Below are 12,526 nucleotides of genomic sequence, written 5' to 3'. Positions count from 1 at the left end.
GCCGGGACACTCTGGAGTCAGGGCAGTGACACAGGTTTGTTGGCTCCATTGGTCATTTAATCCCTAGGCCACAACTCGCCAGGTTCTAAAATAGGATGTGGGAGCAGAAAGTGAAAGGAGGGTGTTCCCCAGCCCTGCAAAGAACATCCAGCCAAGGAGCATCCTTCTCCTATTTTGTCATCGCAATGCCACACGTTGTCCAGTTTCACCCCTTACAAAACCATTACCCCAGAGCCACCTCCTCAGCAACCACCAGGTAAGGGGGGAATCTTCCCCACCTCACAGGACAGGAAGGGGCCTCAGACATCCCAATGTGGCATCTGCCTTAAATAATCTAATTCTATTTGCCTGTTTATGCCTCCTTTCATCATCCTACAAGGAAGGTCAAGGTAAGGTTTCCTATGCCCTCTTTGCAGTTTAGACCAACAGTTCTCAAACCACGGTGGGCCTGAGAGTCACATGGAGAACTTGCAGAAGTCACAGGACGTTTTCCCTGGCTGAGAAGGATCCCCAGCCTCTCCATCTCTCTCAGCATAGTTGGACACCTCACTGGTCCAACTTGGGTCAGGGAAACGAGGTGCACTTAGGTGTCACTGCTTAATTCCCTTAGCTAATGAGGAAGATGAGATACGGTCCACTGGGGTGCTGCCAAGCTGGCCATTGGTGAGTCCCCCAATTTGCAGCATTTGCCTATTTTTATGATGTCAATATTCACAGGGTGGTCAATTTCAAAGTACCAGTGTGCCATCAACGAACATGGAGTTCAGAAGAGGTGTGCACCATCGGCTCTTTGAGATGGTAGGAGCCAGCTCCAGCACTGATTTTTTTATGTTCCACTTCCAAAGTTGGAGTTCTTTCCTCTGAAAGACCCAGAGCTGGGACATGAGACAGGCTCACGGGGGAAACAGGGAGTGTGGGTTCAATGACATCATTTTCAAGAGCCAAACATGCTGATTACTACTAACTCAACCCTGGTCTTTGAAGGCCAATAAACATGACTTTCAATTCCAACTCTGTGACTATTGGTTGGATGACCTTCAGTAAGTCTCAGATCCCTCTGGGCCTCATATTCCTCATATCTAAACTAGAAATAATAATACATTCCCGAAAGGGAAACTGTAAAGGCTAAAACTTATGACATATGTAAAAGATGTATGACAGCTAGTATGACTCGGCCGCTAGTTCTACTTGGCAAATTCTTGTGCTGAAAGAATGGGATCCTAATTAGAATAAGTTTTGCTCCATATATATATAATTCTACTCTCAAGTATATCTAAAAAAAAACAAATGAAAAATAAATAAAAATTAAAATAAATAAATAAATAAGCTTTTTTTTCTTTCTCTTCCACATCCTACACATTTTTTAAACCTAGAAAGGGCTTTGTAACTCTTCTCATCTAGAAGCCTTGCTGGGGAATCAAAAGTTCAAGGGCGGGGCAGACAGGAGTAAGCAATTTCTTTGCTCAACAAACCACAGGCAGCTGGCAGGAAAGTCACTCTGCCTCAAAAACTTTGTCACTAGGCCATGGTGTCCTTTCCACAGACCAACCTGGAAGCCAAGCTTTGGAAGCTCTGCATGTTTGCACTGGAGTGACATCGTCACAGTCATTATCTGTGCAGAGTTTTGACAGAGAAATCCGGAGCCTTGGTAGCCTGGGCTTCGGGATCCGGCTGGCCCTGCAGAAGGTCGCTTTCACCTTTCTGCTGCAGATGACGGAAACATTTAAAGCTATGGATTGTGTCTCAGCATCCTTTTCCCTTCACACCAGCTAATGTGTTTTTCATTTCTCTTGGCTGGTTCCATTTCCCACATGTTCTCCCAAGCTCTTCCTCTGGGCTCCCCAGGGCTTCCCACAACAAACCTGCGTGCTTTGGAGTCCTAGCAGGAGGGGCTGCTGAAATGCATACCGGATATGCCTTTGGCTGTGTTTATCAGCCCCAGCCCAGGCTGAAGCTGGCGGCTGAAGCAGAGAGCCTGTGCTGTTCAGGTGGCCTGACCTGCCCGCACCCCAGCCCTGAAAGCAAATGCCCATCTGGCCTGAGGAGGCAGAAACATCCCACTCTACCATCAGTCCACTGTGCAGGGCCCTGACAAGGTCCTTCCCTTTCACATCTCAGGCTCCTCGTCTTTAAAAATATCAACTGTAGTGGTCTCTGTTTTATACGGAAGGCTGCATTTTACAATCATACTTTTACCTGTGGTTTCCTGTTGAATCCCATTCCAACCTGTGAAGTAGGAGATACCAAAATAAACTGCACTGCTGGGGTGCAATGGCCCCTCTGCTCATGTCAAGAGTGGTCGGGACTTTTGTCCTACCCTTAGCTGTCTCACTTAAACGAGGAGGCTGGAATGGGACCGCAAGCCTGCAGCTCTGTCTCACTGTATAGGTAGGACCTGCTTCATGTCCTCCTGTGTCTTTTCTTCCTTCTGCCTGTCTTGGTCTTTTCCTATGAAAGCAGTTTTGCCCTCGGTGAGCCCCAGAGGTAGCTGGGCACATGCAGCTTGTGAGGGAGCCTTACAAAGCACATGGAGGGTTAACTAGAGGACTAGACTCTTTAAGCTCTCCGTTTGAATCCCTGGCTAGAAGAAGCCTGGTACTATTTCCTGCTCTTTTCTCATCTTTTTTTTTTTTTTTTTAATTTATTATTTCTCTCTCTTATCTGTGCACTTGTGTACTGCTACCAAGTACTCCTTTTGGACTCAGAATGTATATGATATTTGGGGGCTTTTCTTCTTTTCAGTTCTTTTTGGTGGAAGGGTCAGGCAAAACAAAAAGTATTATTGGGGGATCCATCAATTCCTCAGACCTCTAGGTTGAAGGAGGACCGCTTGCTTGTGTCGTTTAACTGTTGCTAAGAGAAGTCAGGAAGAATCTCTTTAGACCCCAGACACCTCAGGTGAGGTGATTTCCCACGTTTCCTGGAACACCCCAGTCCTGCACTTCACTTTTCCCACACAAAGCCTTCTCAGTCTCCCCGTTGGACTTCACTTCTCTTTTCTAAATACAAACCCTGGCCTCATCTTTCTGGTTATACTTCTGCTTAGCACCTCATCCCCCTCTATATCACTTACCTGGTTTCCCCCCTCATGGACTGAAAATTCTTCTACCATAAAGACTCTTCCCTCAACATGTTTCTACCCACCTTTGCCACTCCCACACCCACCACCCATCAGAACTGCAGCTTCCATTTAGTAAAGTGCATTCTCTGTGTTGGAGACGATTCAAACAATATCTTATGTAATCTGCCATCATCTTGTTGAGGCAAGTCATATTACTATTTGCACTTAAATAACTTTCCAAGAGTCGTACAGAAGGAGGAGAAGGAACTAGAATCTCCAGTAGTTTTGTCACACACTCTAATTCTCCAGCTGCTGGTCTCCATTCTGCAACATCCTCCTGGCATGGTGGCTGGGGGAATGTGCCAGTCTGATCTTCCCAAGATTCAGCACCATTCAAACAGAAGGAATGCTTTCAAGGTCATCTGATCCCACCCTCTCATTCCTCTGATGAAGCCGTTAAAGCCAGAGAGGGGTCATGAGTCATCCCAGGGTGCCCGTGCAGTTGGCAGCACCACATCATGCCCAGCCTCACACCACCTCCCCCACTGCCTGCCACCTCTCCACCTCCACGTTCCTTAAGAGTTTCCATGGAGCGGGAATGGCTTGGTATTGGAACTCTTGGGCAGGAAGAGGGTGTGGACACAAATGCATGACATGCTTCATGATCACGCCATATAGGACATCAGAGACACCCAGCTTCCCTGAACTTTACCTTCCTGAAAAGTTGTGCGTAGATCAAATGCTGGCTTCCTGCTTCCAGTAAGTCAGCCTCCCTCTGGTGGGTGAGTCAGATCGGCTTGTGGCTGGGCGTCCGGGCCATGGCTTTGTCTTTGGCTGGTTGTCAGTGGATTGCGTGTGTATGGACTTTAGGGTACACAAGATGACACACTATTTGTTACTGTTTAACCTGTCATTGACAATTTCTACCAGATAATTCTTTGTTCTGGGGCCTGCTTTGAGCAATGAAGGATATGTAACAGTCTTCCTGGATTCTACCCACTAAATGTCAGTAGCATCTCTTCTCTCCCAGTTGTGAGAAGTGAAAAAGTTGCTAGACATTGAAGAATGTCCCTGGGAGTAAAACCACCCCTGGTTGATTTAGCCTTTAGTCTCATGTCTCTCTCAGGCCTTTGAGAGTGAATTTTCATTGTTAAAGAGAGAAAATACAAAAAAAAAAAAAAAAATCCCACTAGAATCCATATCCTAAAAATGCTCTGACTTGAGATTTCAAAATATTTTTATGCTTTCCATGTATTGTATGTTTGTATTTCGTCCAATATTTCTCACAAGAATCTATGGGGCAGCCCTGATTGTTCCCATATGTATTAAGAGGAAGAAACAGAATATATATTACTGAGACACATCAAAACTTGGTTTTATCATCAGTAGCAGAGTGTGATGGTTAATGTTATATGTAAATTTGAATGGGCCATGGGGTGCCCAGACATTTGTTCAAACATTCTTCTGAGAGTGTCCTTGAAGGGGTTTCTGGGAAAAAGTAACTTTCTGACTGGTAGACAAGTAAGCCAGAATGTCCTCCCTTAGGTGAGACTTTTCCAAAGAGTCAAGTGACAAGAGAAAATGTCAAGTTTTGTGCTTTTAACCTTCATGCAAATGTTTGTCAACCCAGGAGTTTCAGGCTGGATGTGTGGTATGCTCTCTTGGGTACAGAAGGCCAAAATAAAACCACAGAACACCACCCTGTGTGCTGCCCCTCCTTGACTAGTTACCCCAGAATCATGGAATACCAAGATTAGAAAAGTTTACCAGGACAATCTAACTTAGATATTAATCCAATGACCACACAAATAAATGAAATCTGCAGCTATAGTGAGCTCTCTGATGGAGTGGCATGTTGCTAGGAACAGACACTTTCCCAGAAAGTGGATGAACAAAGTGATATGGGTAGAAGGCATTCAAAGCAGAGGAAAACCTAGGGTGATGGGGAGGGGCAACCTGACCCAGAATGACTCTGTGGAGTGAGTTCTTAGGATTGGTGGACATGCCCTCCACCAAGGGACAGTGATGGGGACTTGAGAATCCTGCAGGAGTGGGGTTGAGGGTGAAAGAAGTGACAGTCACAAAATCACAGAACCTGGTCCCAACCTCTCTCTCATTTTGTAGTGCAGGGGGAAATAAAAACCTAAAACAGTATGTGTTGTAGGGAATTGCAGAGGTGGCGTGAGAACTCAGACTTCCTACCTCTGCATCAGTGGTATTTCCAGCTACCAACCACCTCTGCGTGCTTCCTGGTTTCCAATCTTTCCTTCACCCCAGAAGGAGTTTCCCAGTTCTTAGAGCTTTAGAGTTCTTGTCCTGATTGTTATACTTTTTCCTCCTAAAGAGTGATAAATATGCTCTCCAAAATCCATTTGCACCCTGAACCCTGAGCACAGGACCATGCAATAGGAACTACCCCACACGAAAGGGAAATCTGTGCTTGGGCTCATGGGCTGGATCATCAGCCAGAAACATTAAAATAACTCATGACTAACAAAGGCAGAAGTTACAAGAGTTGCAAGAAGGTCCACAGCCTGGATCTAATCCACAGATTTTATTTCTAAACCACAGCGTTTTGTTTGGCTATACAATATGTCAAATGTTTTTGAAATTTATTGCCACTGTTTAGAAATCAGAAGATTTCTTACTTAAAACAAATCAGATTCCTAGCCTTTATACCCACATGACAGTAAGTTCCTGGAGCTGCTGCCTCCTGCCCACATGCCCACACTGTTCCCAACCCCTGGGGTGGCAGGTAGCACCTGTAGCCTTGAACTCCACAGACATGCAATACAGAGTACCTGCCCTGCCCTGCCCTGCTCTGCCCTCCCCTACAACAATTCTGCAAAGACCTGAAAATGGCAACTGTGAAATGGCCCTGGAGTCTTCTGTCTGTGGGCCAGCCAGCACCAGGTTGTTCACCTGTTGCTCTCCTAACACAGGCTGTAGTCCCCCTCCTCTCCTGCCAACCTCTTTCTGGATATAGTCCCCTATGTCATGTTCCTCTTAAAAGGATTCAATTGGCATCAAGTACAGTTGTCCCCAGGTGGGCTGACCCATGTGAAGGATTTGAAGGTAGCCTTTAAATTTATACATCATTAGTTTTCAAGTTGGGAGCCAGGCCAGCAAACACAATGACACCCCAAATGGAAAGAAGCCTCATCTCAAACAAAGTTGATTCTCTCTTATGATTCTAGCCAAACAGAATAAATTCCCCAGGGGAGAGCATCAAGTCATTTCCTGAGATTAGACACAGGCAGATCTCTAACAACATAGGAGGAATGACAAGCATCTTGAAAATTTTTTCTCCGTTATAAGAGGTGAGAAGACTCTAAGGAAAATACTAAGAGTCCTTGTAAAATGACACCTATGTAACCTTTAGGTGAAGTTACTGCACATTCTCTTGGTTTCCAAAATGAACTGTGGTGGACTCGCCTTATGCCACCCTCACCCCAGCCAGGTTAAAACTGCATAGGTAGAAAGCAAGAAGACTAATGGTGTCACTCAAACACACCGGTGCCCTGGGGACTTCCTTATCTGCCCCTGTGTATTGGGCACTCTTAGGTAGGCTCACCACATGGGGCCTTAATTTCGTCATGCAATAAGACTGTTGAATCCATTTAGAGATTCCACTAACTAGAGCTGTACATCCAAAATGTTAGTAGTTCATGAACACGTTTTCTACCAGTACCCTGAACTATTCATCAATTACTTAATATTCCTCTTAAGAATGACTTCAATTTTCATAATATTTTAGTTTACCTCATCCCAGGCAAGCACACAAGATCACAGTGTGTAAGGTATGCTCATTATGATTTTAGTACATATTTTAAAATGCCCATGAATTGAAATTAAAAATAATATTATCTGCATACCACCTAAAATCATCTCATTTGCATCTATTACTTTGGTTATAATACCAAATTTCAGGTTGACAAATCAACTACAGGAAGCCCTTGAGGTCTCTGCGATTGTACTCCAAGCTGCTCTTGAGAGATTTTATAAATGTTCTGTATTCTTAAAAATCTACCTTATTCATTAAAAACCTAACAATAATTACCTTCAAAGAAATTTCTAAGAACATATCAGATATTTCTTGGGTAGGGACTGGGCAAAAGAACTGCGTCTTTTTTCTTGAGTCTCTTTTATCTAAAAATTTTATTCTATGTCTTTTTAAATGTCTCCTGAATGGCTAAGGACACACCATTCAAACACTTGGCAGGGCAGGAATGGAGAGAGCCTCCCTTGGATTGAGCCTGGAAATTTGACAGGGCACAGCCTAATTTGGCTCCTTCTATGTCCCAGGCAGTATAGTATTGGGGGTGCTGCAATGGCAGTGTTCTACAAAAAGAATAGGGTTTACTTAAAGTGACCTCATAAACACTTAGCAAAAGCCCCCAACACCGGAGTCACACAGAGCACAGTTTAAGCGGACCCATTATTTTCTCTTTCGAAGATTCAGAAGTTCAGTTCTACGGTTTCCTTACAGTGAAAGCAGCAAGAACTACAAAGGTGCCATCTCCCTCCAGCACTGCTTTTCCTGGAGGAACTCCTGCTATTTCTCCACCTGCCTGTTTTACAGCTTGATGAATTTCCATATGCCTGACCCGAATAGTTAATAATGGCTTTGATGGTCTGGTCATAAGAAAAGACCCAGGACTTCCTCCCCTTCTTGAAGTGATGCAAGAAGACATAAATATGAATGCAGCAGACAGGTCACATAGTGGCCTTGATTTTGCCCTACAGTGGCTGCACAGAGAGCTCCCAAGAGGGTAGGGAAGAGTTACTTATCCCAGATCCCAGAGAGGTGCCCAAAGAAATATGGTGAGTATGTAATAAATGGTGAGTATGTAATAAATGGTGAGTATGTAATAAATGTTGAATGAATGAATGATAACTATCATACAGGTCAGTTATGTGAGCCCTCACAGGGACAGAAAAGGTAATCAAGGAAAACGTCAGAGTATAGGTGACATTTAATGAAGACTTGGAGCTGGGTATAATTTTATGGCATAGGAGACTTATCCTATGATGTGATTCAACACAGGAGCTTTGGAGTCTGGCAGCGGATTGAATTTGAATTCTGCCACTCCCATGCTTACCACTGTGGACATTTCTTAATTCCTGTGAGTCCCCACTACGAAATAGGGATAATGATAGAATCAATCTTAAGGATTGCCTGTGAGCATTAAATCACACACACACACTTACACACACACACACAACGTGCTTGACACCAAGCCTCAGTGAATGTTCTTCATAATCTGCTTTGTCAGCACTATAATCTAGGAAAGTGGGGACAATATTCCACAGAAAGGAACTTAATGGATTGGAGCACCCAGCAGGAGACAGGTTGCCTATGCTTCCCAAAGAACAATCAACTCACCTGAGCTCTTCTCAGCTAAGTTTGCAATCTTGCTAGCAGACTTGGGGGAATGGGGATTGTGGAAGAAACATGGCCCCTTGTTCTCCTCAGCATGTTCTATTCTATTCTGCCCTGTGCTGCCCAATGCTCTGGCTGTGCCTCTTCTTTAACAGTGGGGATGTCCCTTTCCAGGACAAAGCCTTCAGTATGCAGCTATGGGACCCCCTGCATCTTTAGGCTCTGGAAGCAGATCATTCTCCTGGCTGCATTTCCCTTGGAAAGAGCTAGACAAGAAGGCCAACAGCTTCAGTGTCAATCAAAGAAGGAGACAGGATGCAGGAGGAGCCACACAATTGCCAAAGGCTGTTACTAAACTTTTGCTTCTAGGGGAAGCCTACTCAGCCTGAACGTTTCCCTTGGTGCCAGGGGTCCTCATGAGATCCAGTCATCTCTCATGTGTTTATTGTCCCATCAGAATCTGTGGTTCTGCAGTTTCATCATTGTACATATCACTAGCTGATACTTTATTATGGCAGTGAGTGCTGTGTCTCTAGTTTGAAGACAGTGCCTGTGACCTAGGAAGCATTTAGAGTTTGCCAAAAGTTGGGAAAATGCCTGCGTGAGTATTCACAGTGCTTGGCACATGGTGTGTGTTCCACAATAATGGGAGCTAGTCTCTCACTAGGGAACTAGGATGAAGGTGGCATGGGAGAGGATGGTTTTGTTTAAGGAAGGCTTCCTGGAGGTGGCATTTGAGTTAGACCCCAAAAGATGGAGTGAAAATTCTACAAGGAAGGTTGAGCAGTAAAATGAAGCATTTTAAACAAGAAAGTCAAGTGTTGAGACATGGAAAGCGTTTCAGATATTGGGAATATAGTTCTGAATGGCTGGAGGGCTAGAAATACAGAGGAATTATAGAAGCCTCTATTGGAGAAGCTTCCAGGTGCTCTGGAAGGTCTCAAGGACATGTAAAGAGCAAGGGATCCCTCCATCTGACAGCAGAGACTTCTCGATGGTCTCCAAGGAAGGGACTAACCAGTGTCTGACCAGTGTCCTAAGTGTAATACAGCAATACCTGGCAGAGTGAATGTGAGGTGGCAGGGGAAGAGAACACATAGATCAAAGCCGGGAATGTTGAGAAAGTATAAACAGAGCTCAGTGCATCACTGACTATTGGTTTAAAACAATAAGCAGGAAAGAAGAGAGTCAGAGATGACGTGGAAGTGCCCGCATAGCTGATTGAAATACGGATAACGCTGCAGCAGCAGGAGCAGAGAGGCCCGGAAAAGGAGCAGAAGGACCTGGTGTATAAGGCAAGGAGGATTCCATAAAGCCTGATCTTGTTGGGGATACGATTTTTCCGTTTGGTGAATGCTTATGGGCATACAGGTGGCAAAGACTAATTGACAGTGAGAAACAGAAAGAAATTCCAAATGTGGATAAAGGCAGGAGAAATTTTGAATCTTGTTCAGGAAAGAATCTACCTAGGTCTTGCAGTCAGCAGAGTTTCCAGAGTTGGGTGAATCTGACTTCTAGTACTGGCCCTGCCTCCTCATAGGCGAGGGACCCAGGGCAACTCTCTTGACTCACCCAAGCCTCTGCTTCGCCAACTGTAAAGTGGGAACAATAACATATTTATTTCACAGGGCTTTAGTGAGTATGCAATAGCACCCACATGTGCAGTCTTCTGCATGGTTGGTGAAGCATTCAATACACGTCAAGGACTACTGACAGCATTTTATTATTTTTTATTTAAGACATAGATTGCAAATTCAAATGCCTATAGAGGCCAACAAGGAAGAGAAATGAAGCAACCAAGTTTTCCACCTACAAGGAACAGTGGCTATTCACCTCTAGGAAATCACTGGCACAAAGGAAAAGGGACCCATGTCACCGAACCTTGCGACTTCTCAAGAGAAATTGGAAATTTCATCTATTCAGGGATGAAATTTTAAAATGTTAAAATGCTAAATTTAACTACAAAATAATATTGTGGCACACAACTGTGTTTGGGCCAAATAAAATGTGTCTGTGGGGCTGGTGGTTTCCAGAGGCTGCCAACTGTGGAACCTGACATAAGGCAGGCTTCCCACATGGCCCAGAAATCCAGGGTGCCCTTTTGGAAGGCAGAGTTGCCTCTTCCTCCTCCTGAGAGATTGGGCCACAACCTCCCCCTCTTGTCAAAAGAGGGGCTTGCAGGATCTGGTATCTGCAGCCCTGTGTGATCTCTGTATCTGAAGATGTGGCATCTGGTCTTGATGTGTTGAGGAAATGAATTGTCAGAGGGATCCAGAGTTGTTAAACTGGCCAAGATGGTCAGGTTTGGCTGTTGGGCTGCAGCAAAGAGAAGCCTGTGGATATTTATACCTGCTGTGAAGAAAGACAAGTAAGAGAAGTGGTGAGGCTAACTGGTAACACAGAGAAGCAGACTCTGACCTGACACAGAAAATGGCTTCAGTAGAGACAGCAGTTTAACTGGACCAAGTCTGTGAGTGTGTGTGTGTGTGTGTGCACGCATGTACACCTGTATGTGTATGTGCTTCCCACTTTGGGGAAGCAGAAGAAGAGAATGGCCCCAGTGTGCATCTATTTGCTGTTCTGAAGTGTGCTCCTGTAGATATGAATAGACTTTTTAATGCTTTGTCCTCACACAGAAGGAATCAGCAGCTAGAGCTATTTCCGATCCTTCACACCACCATTTCACTCACCCCACTAAACCCTTGAAACCTTTGCTCAGAATTGTCATCTATACCTCTGAGTTGCAGAACCCAGGGTGGAGATGCAGAGAATCTCAGAGGCGAGCCTGAGTGTTAAACAGAAACACAAATGAGCTCAGACCATCCTGCCAGGGATAGCTGGGGATTCCAGGACCTGGTCTGCAAAACAGAACTGCTCATGGGTGCAGAAACTCTGTTGTTATCCCAGCCCACAGAGGTGAGGATGCTGGGAAGGCAGGATCATCTTCTAGCAAAGTACGTTTTTATCCCAAGTGAAAATTTGGTTTCTTCCACTTTGCTGGGAAATTTGACTTTGAAGCTGTGAGTAGCTTTTCTACTCCTGCATCTTGTGGCTACATGACCCATGACATTTTATAAAAAGAGATTTTCCCATCTTTTTTAGCAGCAGAAGTCTTTCTTACAAATGTGATGGATTCAAATTAAAAAGCTTCTTTTTAGCAAAGGAAACAAATCAATAATGTGAAGAGAAAGCCTACAGAATGGGAGAAAATCAATATTTAAAGTATCTTTTGTACGTGACTGATTCACATAGTCTTTAGTTAGTGTGAATCTTACTTCTTGGTGGCAAAGACTTCACTAGTTTCAAAATCGCCTAAATGCCTATCAGAAAACTTTAGGATTCTTTGAAGCACGATGTGAAAACCACCGACGTAGTCCTTCTTTTCTGGAGTACTGGGATTTTGAGTGAAAAGAAGTCAGTACCTCATGTCACATAAAGCAAGATAAGAAGGGAATCACAGCATTTCACAGAATTGTATGGATCAATTTGAGTAGGACACAGCTTTGGAAAGAGAAGGAGTGTCACAGGAAACAACAGGGCCCTGTGTTCTAGTTTGGGCTCTAGAGAGTGTTAGCTCTTGTCATCTGAGAGTCAGCACTCTCTGTGTGACATTAGAGAAGGTGCTTCTTGTTTGTGGACCCAGATTCCCCAATCGCCTGAGGATCCAGGATTTGGCTCTTGCTCAATGCCTTGCCCCAGAAGGCTGCTCTATCACAAAACCATGCACATACAGCCAGCATGCCACAGAGAGGCCCAGTCCCCCCACACACCCAAATTTATATATTCATGCTAAGTCTTCTAGGGTGATCCTATACAAAGAAATGGAATAAAACTATTGGAAGGTTCCCAGTGGTGGCAAGTGCAGAAGAATAGCAAATGAGGTGCCAGCTATACGCATCAACCATGGAGCCAGCCCTAGATTCTATAGCCAGCCCTATATCCATTACGGGCAGTAAGATCCTGGGCAAGCCACTTAACCCTCTTGCTTTCCTCATCCATAAAATGGGACTAGCAGGGCTCCCGCCCCCAGGCTAGACTGCAGGGCTACTCAGTGTAGTGAGCAGAATGGGGATGCCCTCCTT

Source organism: Callospermophilus lateralis, chromosome 5, assembly GCF_048772815.1.
Source record: "Callospermophilus lateralis isolate mCalLat2 chromosome 5, mCalLat2.hap1, whole genome shotgun sequence".
NCBI classification, from domain to species: Eukaryota; Metazoa; Chordata; class Mammalia; order Rodentia; family Sciuridae; genus Callospermophilus; species Callospermophilus lateralis.
Note: the sequence above shows the minus strand (reverse complement) of the source record.